General features: G+C 39.4%; 1 pseudogene; it reads right to left on the reverse strand.

The window, feature by feature from the left end:
• Positions 1–8,531: 8,531 nt before the first annotated feature.
• On the reverse strand, positions 8,532–11,351 carry LOC112402017 (olfactory receptor 9Q2-like; annotated as a pseudogene).
• Between the last annotated feature and the right edge of the window lie 2,525 nt (positions 11,352–13,876).

Consider the following 13,876-nt stretch of genomic DNA (forward strand, 5'->3'; position numbering starts at 1 on the left):
AAACATTAGTACTTCGAGGTGAAAAAAATCTAAGACATTTTAATGGTTTGTGCCTCTCCAAAGCTCAACAATACCTGACAAAATCTTATTTCATAGCATTTGATTTCATGGGAGGTGGAGAGAATTGAGGATAAAAGATCTATAAGCCTCCTTAAGGGGGTTCTCCGGCAATAATGAATAAAAGGATGAGAAACTGCTCTAGACTGACTGGACTTGTACTTCCCTTCTCAAAGTATTTTCATTCGCTTGCAATAATTATACTATAGAATCTAGAGATAATGAGATGGCATGAGTAGATATGAGTAGCACAAGAGGTGGATTGCATTGGACACAAACCTTATATTACCTTCCTCTTTCTAATGACATAGTTCACCTCGGGAGCTCTGCTACCTCTTTCCAAGCTCTCTCAGCTGGCTGAGACCCACATTAAACCTATCTGCCAAACCTGCCCACACAGAGTTTCCCTCATCTTCTGGATTCAGATATAGCCGTATTGTGGAATATGGTTCCTGATTTCCTGTGTGGCCACCAAGGGGCCAGATGATGCAACCTGGAAGTTCGAAAGGGTCAAGTCCCCATGGATGAACCTTGGCTAATAGGAAGCAGGAGATGAAAAGGAATGGGACATAGAAGTATCCCTTTTTTCTCTCCCTGGACTGGTCCTCCTAGCTATGATTTTTCCTGCCAGAGGAGTCCGACATGCTGGGCGAAAATATCTGATGAGTAATCTTCTCTGTCTCTTCTGTGCTTGTTGGGAACAATCACACTTGCAGTGATGCCTTTCATTGCACTGTTCTGCATCTAACCTAGCCTCTGTTCCCTCCATTGTCCTCCTCCTTACATCCCTGGGATTCCATCTTCCAAATAAAATGTTAATACATATAAATTCTTGTTTCAGTCTCTAGAAACAAGAAAACCTATGCTAAGATAATAATTATCATAGTCCCTTTGGGCTGCTATAACAAAATACCATAAATCGGGTGGCTTAAAAACAGCAGAAATTTATTGTTTACTGTACTGGAGGCTAGAAGTCCAAGATCAAGACACTAGCTATTCAGTGTCTGGCGAGAGAGTGCCTCCTGGCTCATAGACAGCCATTTTCTCACTGCATCCTCACATAGCAGAAGGGGCAAGGGAGCTCTTTCGGGCCTCATTTATAAGGACACTAATCCCATTCATGAGGGCTCTGTTACCACGACCTAATCACCTTCCAAGACCGTACTTCCTAATACCATCACCTGGGGTCAAGTTTCAACATATGGATTTTAAGGGGACACAAACATTTAGACCATAACAGTAGTATGGGAAGGAACTCATAAATATGCCTCATGGACAAACTGTAGAAGAAAGGGTTCCGGTTCCACCCACATTTCTTTCCTAGCTGTGACTAGATAGATAGATAGATAGAATAACTTGCCTTTTGTTTCTTCTCCATTACCTAGTTATTTTAAATATTAGTCATGAATATTTATACAGTTTGTCCATAGGTTAAGTCACTTCCTGTTGAGGGAGGGGGTGAGTGTTCTTGTTTTGGGTGAGAAATGGCTGTACTATGTCATGAGGCACAGGCAATCATTAGAAGAGAGAGTCTATTAATTTCAGTTCTGTCTCTGGCTATGCATCCTCCCTTTCTCCTATTTCAGAGTCTATATTTCCAGCCTTCCCAGTGTATCTGTGAACTACCCAATATCACTTCAATATATTTCTTTTCAATATTAAAAATCCAGAGTTTATGTCTTTAATTTGGAACTAAAAGCCCTGAATGCTGAATTACTGGGTCCCCAGATTCCCTTCCAACACAGACATTCATTTAAGTGGTACAGAAAGCTGTAGCCTACCCCCTTCCACTAGATATGGCATCTCTTTGGAGCCATAATCCCTAGTGCAGGAGTTAAACTCAATTCTCTAGGTATTTACTGAGTGTTTCCCCTCTACTAGGCACTAGAGAGGAAACAGAGAAGGAACTCTCAAAATGTTTACCATCTCTATCACCTCACACCAGTCAGAATGGCCATAATTTAAAAATCTACAAACAATAAATGCTGGAAAGGGTGTGAAGAAAAGGGAACCCTCTTGCACTGTTGGTGGGAATGTAAATCGATACAGCCACTATGGAAAACAGTATGGAGGTTCCTTAAAAAACTAAAAGTAGAACTACCACACAACCCACCAATCCCACTACTGGGCATACACCCTGAGAAAACCCTAATTCAAAAAGAGCCATGTACCACAATGTTCATTGCAGCTCTATTTACAATAGCCAGGACATGGAAGCAACCTGTGTCCATCGACAGATGAATGGATAAAGAAGATGTGGCACATATATACAATGGAATATTACTCAGCCATAAAAAGAAATGAAACTGAGTTATTTGTAGTGAGACGGATGGACCTAGAGTCTGTCATACAGAGTGAAGTAAATCAGAAATAGAAAAACAAATACCTAACACATATATATGGAATCTAAAAAAAAAAAAAAGGGTCATGAAGAACCTGAGGCAAAACAGGAATAAAGACGCAGACCTACTAGAGAATGGACTTGAGGACACGGGGAGCGGGAAGGGTAAGCTGGAACAAAGTGAGAGAGTGGGAGTGTATAAATGGACATATGTACACTACCAAACGTAAGGTAGATAGCTAGTGGGAAGCAGCTGCATAGCACAGGGAGATCAGCTCGGTGCTTTGTGACCACCTAGAGGGGTGGGATAGGGAGGGTGGGAGGGAGGGAGATGCAAGAGGGAAGACATATGGGAACATATGTATATGTATAACTGATTCACTTTGTTATAAAGCAGAAACTAACACACCATTGTAAAGAAATTATACTCCAATAATAATGTTAAAAAAATAATAATATTTAAAAAAAGAATACTACACTGCGATCAAGTACAGTTTATCTTAGAAACACAAGAATTGTTTAACATTTCAAAAGCAGTCAATGTAGTTCACCATATTAATAAACAAAAGATAAGACCGTGTGCTCATCCTAGTGGATGCAGAATCGATTTTGGACAAAATCCATTATTCTTCCCTGATTTTAGGGAAAAAAAAAAAACAAAACTCTCAACAACTAGGAATCAAAGAGAACTCCCTTAACCTGGTAAAAGTCATCTGTGAAAAATCTACATAATGAAAGGTGAGAAACTGAAAATTTCCCCTAAGGACAAAAACAGGACAGGGATTTTCATTCTCATCACTTCTCTTCAACTTTTTATTGGAAGTGAAATAAGTCAGCCAGAGAAAGACAAACACTATATGATGTCACTTATATGTAGAATCTGAAAAACTCAAACTCATAGAAATAGAAATTTGTGGTTGCCAGAGACAAGGGATGGAGGGTGGGGGAATTGGGAGTGGGGGATGAAGGGTGGGTGAACTGGGTGGAGGTCGTCAAAAGGCACAGACCTCCAGTTGTAAGATAAATAAGTTCTAGGGATGTAATGTACATGATGACCATTGTTAACAACGCTGTCTTGTATATTTGAAAGTTGCTAAAAGAGTAAATCTTAAAAGTTCTCATCACAAGGAGAAAGTTCTCACAGTTCTCACCTATGTGAGGTGATGTTAACTAATTGTAGTAATCATTTCACAATATACACATATATCAGATCACTATTTTGCACACTTTAAACTTATGTCATATGTCAATTACATCTCAATAAAACTGGAAAAATTAAATAAATAAAAACAACAAAGATATATAAAATAAAATAATATGCCACAGGCTCAGAAAGCAGTGCCCAAGGAGAACTGATGGTAGCAAATTTGGAATAAAAAACAAAGAAACATTGTATTAAAGTTTCTAGCCAGTGCAGTGAGGCAAGAAAATGAAATAAAGTCACTCAAATTAGAAAGGAAAAAATAAAGCTATTTTTATTTATATGATTTTCTAAGTAGAAAATTCAATGGAATCTACAAAAAAGCTACTAGAACTAATAAGTAAGAGTAGCAAGGTTGCCAGCTCGATATAAAAAAGTAATTGTATTTCTATACACAAGCAAGGAGCAGTTGGAAACTGAAATTTAAAAATCAATACCATTACTATTGCATCAAAAATAATGGAATATTTAAGAATAAATCTGACAAAAGATTTGAAAAATCTATACCCTGAAAAGTACAAGACACAGAAATTAAAGAAGACCAAAATAAAAGGAGAGATACGTCAATCTCATGGATCAGAAGAACCAATATTGGTATTATGTAAGTTGTTCCCAAATTAACCAATCAGATTCCATGCAATCCCAATCAAAATTACAATAGACATTTTTGTATAAATTGACAAATTGGTTTTAAAAATCATATGGAAATTCAGAGGGCCTAAAGTAGTTAAAATGATTATGAAAATGGGTGAAGCTGAAGGACTAGCCCTACCTGATTTCTGACTTATTAGTATTCAAGATAGTGTGGTATTGGAGTAAAAATAGACAAGTACATCATTGGAACAGAAGAGACAGGCCCACCCGTAAAAGGAAAATAGATTTTCAACAGAGGTGAGAGACAACTCGGTGGAGAAAAGATAGTCTTTTCAACAAATGGTGCTGGAACACCTGGATGTCCATATGCAAAAGTGTTTACTTTGACCCATACCTTTTTCATATACAAAACTCAACTCAAAATGGATCCTACACATAAATTTAAAAAAACTATAAACTTCTAGAAGACAGGAGAAATTCTTTGTGACCATGGAGACAGACAAAGATTTCTTAAATATGATACCAAAAGCACAGTCATAAATGGCAAAATTGATAAATGGGATTTCATCAAAATTTAAAGTGTTTACTCTCTGAAGGACACTGTTAAGAATGACAAAACTAACATGTAGAAAATGGGGGGAAATATTTGCAAATCACATATCTGATAAAGGACTTGTATCCAGAAATGTAAAGAGCTCTCAAATGTTAATCATAAGAAAAGGAAAAGTGCACTTAAATATGGGCAAAAGATTTGAAAAGATATTTCACCAAAGAAGATTTACTAATGGCTATTGACCACATTAAAAGAATTAAACATCAACGTCATTTCTCATCAGAGAAATGCAAACTAATACCACGATGAGGTATCACTACATCCTCATTAGAAGGTTAGCATTATAAAGAATGGCCATACCAAGTGTTGGCAAGGATGTGGAGGATGTAGAAGTGTTAAGTGATACAACCGCTTTGGAAAACAGTTTGGATATTTCATGAAAAGTTAATCATACACACCTTATGATCCAACCGTTCTACACTTAGTTACCTGAGAGAATTGAAAGTATGTATTCATACAAAGACTTTCCGTGAATGTTCATAGCAACTTTATTTAAAAGAGCCAAAAACTAGAAACAACCAAATGTATATCAATTGGTGAATGAATGATCAAACTATAGTATATCCATACAACGGAAGAGTAGTCAGCACTAATAAGGAATAAGCTGTTGCTATCCACAACAACATTAGTGAACCTCAAAATAACCATGCTGAGTGAAAGAAGTTACACAGAATTCTATTTATATGAAATTTACATAAAATTCTAAGACATTCTAACTAACGTATAGTGAAAAAAGCAGATAAGTGGTTGCCTGGGTTATGAAGGTGTGGGTGGTGGGAAGGGGCGCATAGGAGAAAGTACGATGGGGTAAAAGAAACTTTGGGGAGTGATCATATGTTCGTTATCTTCATTGCGGTGACGGTTTCCTGGGTGTATTCACATATCAAAACTTATCAAATTGTACATTTTAACTTTGTGCAGTTTATTGCATGTCAATTACACCTCAATGAAGCTGTTTTTTAAAAGTTTTAGCATATCAGGAGGCGTTTCAGGCACATCCCTTGAGTAATATCTTATGAAACAGACAGATGAATAGTTAGATGCAGACAATAGATAGAAAGGTGATAGATAGATTAGATAGATAATTGATAGATGATGATGATGGTGATGATAGATAGACAAGTAGATGATAAGTAGAACAAAATAATAAATTATATTTTAAAATGCTATTAAATGGTAGGAAATAACAATGATCAGTGTTTGGAAAGGAATCTTGAATTCTTAGGCAATCCCTGAAGATTGAAAAAGAAAACATGAAGACAAGTTTGGTGACTGCTTGGAGACCCCATACCGAAGAACAACTTATCAGAGGAAGCTTTGACTCCAGAGGTGCTCAGAAGGGCTTCAGAGAGCAATAGTTGATTTGAGCCAATCCTGCTCTTTCTGAGGGAGCTGCAAATTCCTCCAGATCCTCCTCATTGCCCTACAAGAGGGCAAAGGTGAGTTCCATGAACTTCACATCTATGTCAGGCCATAAGACGCATCCGTGCCAGCCCAGACCTACCAAACATGGAGACGAATGCAACTGAAGCTCAGACACCTCAGAAGCAAATTGCAGCTGAGTACTGGGGCCTGGGAGAAAGAGAGGGAAAAATACAGAAGAGTGGATATCATTTAAGGGTACATACTTAGGAGCCTTGAGATCAGATCCTCCCTGCTCTGCCACTTTCCTGATAGATAACTTGGGCAAGTTACTTAACCTCTTTGGGTCTTACTTCTTCCTTTTGCTAAATGAGGTCAATAATAATTACTTTCTATTAAACTTGTCCGGAGGACTAAAATAATGATTCCTGCGAAGCTTTTAGCATAGTTCTAGCATTAGTTTAAGTGCACATTTAAGTGTACACTAGTTTGAGTTACACTTAAAAACTATTGGTGAGCTCTTTACTTCTGGAGGAATCTGGATCCAGTTCGATTCTTGGCCCAAGAGAGACTGCTCCAGACAGTTCTGACATGAAGCTGTCCACTGATCAGCTGTGGGTCCCTCTACCCATTGGTGCACATGGGCTGTGGAACCTGGGACAATCACCTTAATAACACTATTTATGAATTAATGTTTATGTCTATAGAGCTTCACCCAGCACCTGCCCATCCTCCACGTGCCCCAAGTTGTTGTGAGAACAAATGAAATACACAGAAAATCTGGCCCAGAGTAAATGCTCAGCAGTTGAGGAAGCAGGCTGATAGGCCCTAACTAATCTGAAGCGATAATAAGCTAAGAAGTGACAGACTGGACGCTTTAGTGCCAAATTCTGAGCTCTTTCTACAATACAAGTGTCTCTTAGCACCTACGACAGAAGCTGATGTGTCAGGGAACATTGCATGGCGGTTAATATTTGGAAAATGGCCTCCAAGATGCACTCTGTGGAGTTGCTTCACCCCACTCTGCAGTTTTTCAGTGATTTGTGCAAAAACACGAACAAAGGCTGATGTGTGAATCTTGGCCGCCAGTGCAGTTTTTCCCAATATCTTCTCCTAAACATGTCTATACAACTCTTTTCTAAAATTTTTGTTGTATGTCCTTAGAATGAAAGTTCCTAGAGTTCAGAGCTGCTATCTATTTAACCTATGCACTTCATTTTCTCATACACAACTACACGCACACACACACACATTGACACATGCTGCCACGTTACACAGTGCTAGCACATCGGGGCTATAAAATAAATGTTGTTGACTTCCTTCTACCTCTACAGATTGGACTTTTATCCTTTCTTTACTAGGTAAAAGGAAAAAGAACAGTGCAATAAGAATAAATTCCAGATTGAGTGATTATATAGGGTGGGCAGTAGATCATAGCTGGAGACTGTATGCATGGTAATGAAAAGCTCAGGCTTGGCTGGGGTGGGAGTCCCTCTGTAGCATTTGCTTGATGACCTTGGCACAATTAACTCGAAGTCTCAGATGCCTCATCTACCTATAAGTCAGGAATAATAACAAAACGCCTCACGGTGTTGTGGTGAGAATTAAATGAGGTAATTCCTGGAGCAAACATTACAGTTCCTGGAAGGTGATAACCGCCTAATAAATCTTAGTTGCTATCTATCATCATCATCATCACTAATTAAGTTATTATTATTCAGAACCCACAGAAACAAGAAGAAGAGAAAAAAATGAAAACATAAACGACGGGATTCAGAAAATCCCTTTGGATCAAAACAGTAGGTGCGTTGGTAGATAGCTTTTTGATTTGTTTCACTCATCAACTGTGCCAGGCCATGCCTTACATTCCACAGATGCTAGTGGATAAGACCGACATGGTCCCTGCCCATTCACGCACTGAATCCTCAAAAATATAGTCCTATAAATTACGTGAACTCACTTGGCAGATAAGAAAACTGAGGACTGAAGAAGCTGGAACTTAAAGGTCGACACTGGAACCTAAGATTCATTCATTCATTCAACAAATATTTCTTGAGAGCCTTCTGCATGTTAGGTGCTTTGCTAAGCACTGGGTGTACAGAAATGAATCTCACAGATAAAAGTGCTTCTTTTCATGTAGTTTACTTTCTAGCTGTGAGGACTAGATAATATCAAATATGTAAAACATAGTATATCAGATCATGACAAGTATTACATGATATAGTAAATCAGAAAGTGGAGGTGGGAAGTTTAGGTGCAATATTAATAAGGTTTTCTGGGAAAGTCTTCCCAAGTAGGTGACATTTGAGGAAAGACAGAAAGGATGGAGAAACTAAGGAATGACATATTTGATGAGGGTCCATCTAGGGCCTTCCAGAAGCCTTTGATCGGCTCAGGGCTTTCACAACAGACTCCTTGACCTCCTTATTCCTCAGGCTGTAGATGACAGGGTTCAATATTGGGGTCACCACTGTGTAGAGCACGGACACCACTTAGTCTGCCTCCGAGGACTGGCCTGAATTATCTCGCAGGTACATAAAGATGAGGGTCCCAAAGATGAGAGCAACAGCAGTGAGGTGGGAGGCGCAGGTAGAGAAGGTCTTGGCCTGGCCCCAGGCAGAGCAGACCTGCATGATGGCCACGATGACAAACAGGTAGAAAACCAAGATGACCAATATACAAGCAGGCATGACAAAAACGGCAAACACAATGATCCCCACCTCCTGGGTGTAGCTTTCCCCACAAGCGAGTTTTAACAGAGGGGGTAGGTCACAGAAAATAAAGTTGATCTCATTGTTTCCACAAAAGAAGAGAGTGAAGGCAGTGACCGTTCAAATAAAGGCGCTGGAAAAACCAGCAACATAAGCCCCAGCTACCAAACCCAAGCAGGCCTTCTCGGTCATGATGGTGACATAAAGCAGCGGTCGGCACATGGCCACGTAGCGGTCACAGGCCATGATCGCCAAGAGGTAGCAGTCAATGGAAGAAAAGAAGGTGAAGAGGAAGAGCTGGGCAGCACAGCGCGCTTTGGAGATGACTCTGCCACGTTCCAGCAGCACTGCCAGCATCTGGGGGACGATGGCGGAGGGCTAGCTGATGTCCACGAAGGAAAGGTGGCTGAGGAAGAAGTATGGGGGTGTGGAGACGGCGATCTTTGCGGGTCAGGAAGATGGTTCCCGAGTTCCCCAGCAGAGTGAGTATATAGAAACCCAGAAAGACAGAAAAAGAGGAGAACAGTGCAAAAAAAGAACAGTGCAATAAGAATAAATTCCAGATTGAGTGATTATATAGGGTGGGCAGTAGATCATAGCTGGAGACTGTATGCATGGTAATGAAAAGCTCAGGCTTGGCTGGGGTGGGAGTCCCTCTGTAGCATTTGCTTGATGACCTTGGCACAATTAACTCGAAGTCTCAGATGACTCATCTACCTATAAGTCAGGAATAATAACAAAACATCCCTCGGGATGTTCAGCGAACACAGTAAGGAAGAACTCTGTCACTACGGTGTAATTCCTCCCAGCTTTCCATTCAGCGGTTGACCTGTGAAAGCTGAGACGAAAGCACCCGATAACCGGATCCCTGAAGACAAGTTCAAGTCATTTGATATTTTTAACCAATGATTTCATTATGACAATTTAATAAGGATACTTAACTTGTTTTACCATGGAAACCGAGCACAATTTCACCCACAATTTAGTCAGGGTACCCTTAGGCAAACTGTATCTAGTCTCCCTCAATACCTTGTTTTTCCCTACTCTCCCCTTGTTCTTATTTTGTGGTATTCATCCTCTTCAGGAACCTAAAGCTCTTAGGCTTTCTGTTCTTTTGTTTTCTCTTATTTACTTATTTAGAAACAAACACAACATTGTAAAGCAACTATACTCCAATAAAAATTTTAAAACAAAATAGAAAACAAAAGATCGAGTCATTTTAAAATAAAAGACTTTAAACTGAGTGTCTGATAGGTAGGCATTCGACTTCAACAAACTTCGCAGCCTAATGTGGAAATGGACGAATATAGGGCTCAATACAATATAAGATAAAAAGTGATGAATGCTTCCATTATACTAAGAATGGAGAGCAAGTGATTCTCTAACTTATGTCAGCTCTTGTATTTGCAACTCTGTCCCCAGTTAGCTGTTTGATCTTCCACAAGGCACTTAACCTCTCTGAACCTCAATTTCCTCTTCTGCCAAAAGGGGATCATAATATCTGTCCTGCTTAAAAGATAAGGTTAATGCATAGATTAAAACAGATGCAAAAGTGCATTGGAAAGCTAAAAGCACTCTACGTATATATGGTGACTATTTAAAATTTTAAATGAACATTTTAAGGAAGGGTAATTTATATTCTATGAACAAAAAAAGCACAAACCAAAAAAAAAAAAATCCATTAGCAATCAGCAGTGGGCTCTGCTTACAGGAATATTTCTATTTTCAGTCTAACAACATGCATACTTAACAAATAGCTGTTATCCTAGTTCAAGTTGGCTGGCTTATTAAGGGTTTTTGTTAAGTACTCGCATTAACCTTGGAATCAAAAGAGCGAACATAAGCTCCTTTTAGTACCTCACAAAGCTCCATAAGCATTGTTTGGTTGTTCTCATAGTCCTTAATAAAAGCAGCAGTTTGATAATAAACAGCCCCCAAGTCTGAAAGCAGAAGTATTTCCGCAGTCTGGTGCTGTCCAAGCACTGTTGGAGGAATCTGGGTTAATGGAGTTGAAGGTTCTTAACAGAGTTCTAGAAAAGAGCTGTAAAGGAGGGCTTTGGCCATATTTGATTACCTGATACACCAGCAGCCAGGCCAATACTAAGCTGACCCATTAGAAATAATAACAAAGAAGAGAAATTAGATTCGGAAGCATTAGCGGGACACGAACCATCCTCACCTGAATTCCACTTCACTAGTGTCTTCTTCCCTTGTTTAGTGTTTCCTCTGCCTGTGGCCTGCCGATCCAGAGGAGACCTAGGCCGTAGCTCACTCACAGTAGATGTGTGACCCTGGGCAAGTCACTTTTCTTCTCTGAACTTCAATTACGTTGTCTTTGCTCCCTTTAAATAAACAACAATACAGCGTGAGTCCACAATCATAGCAACTTGGTTGATAGGGGGTTGCTTCCAGAACCTCTATGTCTTATTCTCACTTCATGGAGTTCCTCTCACCCTTGACAGAACAATACATCCCTGATGTTAGAATTGCCCAGGACTTTTTGCAGACTCAGCCCAAGAGAGCAGGGCTTGTGGACCAGCCTCTCTCCCTGAGTTTCTGATCCTGCACTAGACCTTCCTGGTGGCACTTTTTGTATCCTCTGTCCCAGCATCATGCCATAATTGGTTCCTGAGTTAAGTCTCCAGGGAAAGACAATTTATCTTCCTAACAAGGTGTCTAATATCTTTGAAGATTTCTCTTTAATTTCAAACTCTCAAAGCCCCATCCTACATCCTGCCACCAGGGTCTGACGAGGCTGGTTCCTAGTCTTGCCTCATTCCTATTTTGTCCCAAAAGGAATAGATTCCTTGGAAGATTTCCTAAGTTCTTTCTATAGGGTAAAAAGTATATCGAGTCTCATAGGCAATGTTGGGGCTTCGTGGCCACAGTACCTAGAGGCTTTTCAATGAGCCCTTCCTTCTTAAATAAAAGTCTTTAACTGTCTGCTTAGAGTTTAAGCAGAAAGAGGCATTAAACCGTCTCCTTAGACCTGACAGCCCATTCTCTCAGTAGTCCCTGTCAATTCGTTGTGTTCTCCCCATCTTCTGGCAGATTCCAAGAGAGCAAACTACTCTTATTCAAACAGACCCTATATTGTCTTTTTCAATCAGGAGGAAACTTTTTAACTAATCCCAAGCTTTCTAACTACTAGCTTAATTTTTCCCACCACGTTTTTCCCGTAACACATTTGACACAGGAACTATTTATTAACCATCCCCCTTTTAGAGGATCTATACATTTTCAGCTGGGGTTTTAATAACCAGACCAACCATCATTAAAGGGATCAAACATTTCTTATGAAAATTATAATATGTATGTTAAAGCATCCTGTCTTCTAGAATAAATATCATGTCTTCGAAGGTCTAAATGTTGTACTTTATTATAAGTGATCTTAAACTTAATATTCTTTGGCTGCCTTCACCCTGAATTTCCATGTTTCGCTTATCTGCTTCTTCTGATTTAAAATCCTGTTACTGGAATTCCAGGTGTGACACATCATTTTTGGCTGGCTGAGTTTGGAATCATCCTCTGTTTGTAAGATACTGTCACCACCTTTATACCCTCCCATGATGGTTTATATCATTCATACTCCTGGGATCTTGTTTTTCTGGTAATCCAAGGGACAGGTAGAAAAGGAGTTTGAGTTCTAAGAATAGCGATCAGAGGAAAAACAGAAAATGACGAGTAGGTGGGGCCAGTTCCCTCCCAGTACCTTGGATTTGATTGAGGTACCTACAGTCAGAGAAGTGAAGAGCAAGACCCAGTGGACTCCTGGGAAGCTTTGGATGCAGGCTGAGCTGTTGCAGAGCCCAGGGACCCAGTGCAGACTAGGAGTCCCTCCTGCCCACTCCTGCATGGAACACAGCAATGCTCTGCCTCCCCAAGGTCAAAAGCTTTAAGAACATAGAGTTGACGTCTATGATACAGATTCTGCAAATACCATTATGGGCAGGGGAAATGGTATAAATCACCAAGTGGATTCTGAGGCAAAGGATGTGACAAATGGAACATGTGGGGAAGAAGAAAGAACAGGGCATATTTCCAATGGTGACAGCAATTGACAGACATATTATTGTGAGCACGTAGAGGTTCACGTGAGGCATCCCTGGAAACGACTACAGGAGTTTGAAGAATACTTTGAGCAGGGTCAGCTTTATTAACTGGACCATCAAACTATTACCTTAATTTAATCATTAAAAATAAACATAACCTGCATTTCTCTAATAATTAGTGATATTGAGCATTTTTCATGTGCCCGTTAACCATCTGTGTATCTTCTTTGAAAAAATGGCTATTCAGATTTTTTGCCCATTTTTTGATTGGGTTTTTTTTTGACATGGAGTTATATGAGCTTTGTATATTTTGGGTATTAACCCCTTATCCATAATATCATTTGCAACTATTTTCTCCCATTCTATAGGTTGTCTTTTCATTTTTGTCAATGGTTTCCTTTGCTGTGCAAAAGTTTTTAAGTTTAATTAGGTCCCATTTGTTTATATTTCTTTTTATTTCTTTTGCCTTAGGAGACTGATCCAAGAAAATACTTCTGTGCTTTATGTCAAAGAGTGTTCTGCCTATGTTCTCTTCTTGGAGTTTTATGGTTTCCGTTCTTACACTTAGGTCTTTAAATCATTTTGAGTTTACTTCAACAATGAGCTATCACCTCACATCTGTCAGAATGGCTTTCATTAAAAAGTCTACAAATAACAAATGTTGGAGAGGATGTGGAGAAAAGGGAACCCTTGTACACAGTTGGTGCAGCCATTATGGAAAACAATATGGAGGTTCCTCTAAAAACTAAAAATACAGCCAACATATGATCCAGCAATTCCACTCCTGGGTATACGTATCCAGAAAAAATGGAAACTCTCAGAAAGAAGCATGCACCCCAGTGTTCACAGCAGCACTGTTTATAATAGCCAAGACATGGAAGCAACCCAAGTGCCCATAAAAAGATAGTTGGATTAAGAAGATGTTCATATATATATATATATATA

Source organism: Neophocaena asiaeorientalis, unplaced genomic scaffold, assembly GCF_003031525.2.
Source record: "Neophocaena asiaeorientalis asiaeorientalis breed wild unplaced genomic scaffold, Neophocaena_asiaeorientalis_V1.1 scaffold43, whole genome shotgun sequence".
In the NCBI taxonomy this organism is placed as follows: domain Eukaryota; kingdom Metazoa; phylum Chordata; class Mammalia; order Artiodactyla; family Phocoenidae; genus Neophocaena; species Neophocaena asiaeorientalis.